This window comes from Stegostoma tigrinum, chromosome 20 (assembly GCF_030684315.1).
Source record: "Stegostoma tigrinum isolate sSteTig4 chromosome 20, sSteTig4.hap1, whole genome shotgun sequence".
Lineage (NCBI taxonomy): Eukaryota > Metazoa > Chordata > Chondrichthyes > Orectolobiformes > Stegostomatidae > Stegostoma > Stegostoma tigrinum.
This window is the reverse complement of record NC_081373.1, coordinates 34,357,743-34,358,574: the sequence shown is the minus strand read 5'-3', so window position 1 is coordinate 34,358,574 and position 832 is coordinate 34,357,743. Positions and strand designations below refer to the sequence as shown.

General features: G+C 38.9%; 1 pseudogene; it reads left to right on the top strand.

Annotated features, from left to right (window-relative positions):
• Positions 1-203: 203 nt before the first annotated feature.
• On the top strand, positions 204-605 carry LOC125462046 (small ribosomal subunit protein eS17-like; annotated as a pseudogene).
• The last annotated feature ends 227 nt before the right edge of the window (positions 606-832 follow it).

The window sequence follows — 832 nt, the reverse complement described above, 5'->3', positions numbered from 1 at the left end:
GATCAAAATTTGACTTCACCCATGAGTTTTCAAATTTCTATTCAACATTAGTACTATTCTTCAAATTCTGTTCAAAAAGGATATCAGCATCCCAAAATGGAAAAATCTTCCTTGCATGTTGTGCAATATTGTACTGATATTCTGTTAAATGTAACAGGAGTGTAATAGTCAACGTGTTGCTAACTAATTACTTGCAATCCAAGATGGGTCATGTCAGGGCTAAGACAGTCAAGAAAGATATTCGAATGATCATTGAAAAATCCTATTCCCACCTTGGCAATGACTTCCACACCAACAAGAAGGTCTGTGAGGAAATCGCCATCATGCCCAGCAGGACACTTCACAACAACATCGCAGACTATGTGACACATTTAATGAAGCATATCCAGCGTGGACCTGTCAGAGGCATCTCTATCAATCTTCAAGAGAAAGGGTAAGAGAAGAGGGTCAACCAAGTCATCAAAGTCCCTGCTCTGGACCTTGACATGATTGAAGTGGACCCAGATACCAAGGAGATACTGAACCTGCTGGACTTTGGCAGCTTGTGTAATCTGCAGGTCCCACAGTCTTTAGTAGGAATGGCCTTCCAGACACCAAGAATCTAAAATTATTTGTTCAACATGGCTCGAAAATTTAAAAAAAGGATAAAAGCACAAAAAGCCTTTTTTTAGAAAACCCAGATTGTTTGGCTTGTTTTTATGGGCACAAGAGTATTTGGAATGTGTGAAGTTGTCCAATTCATAATCCCAATGGCTTTTGGTTAAAGCCCATACATTGCAAATCCTTGGACTTGACCAAAGTATGTTACAAAGTGACCAAAATGATTGAAATT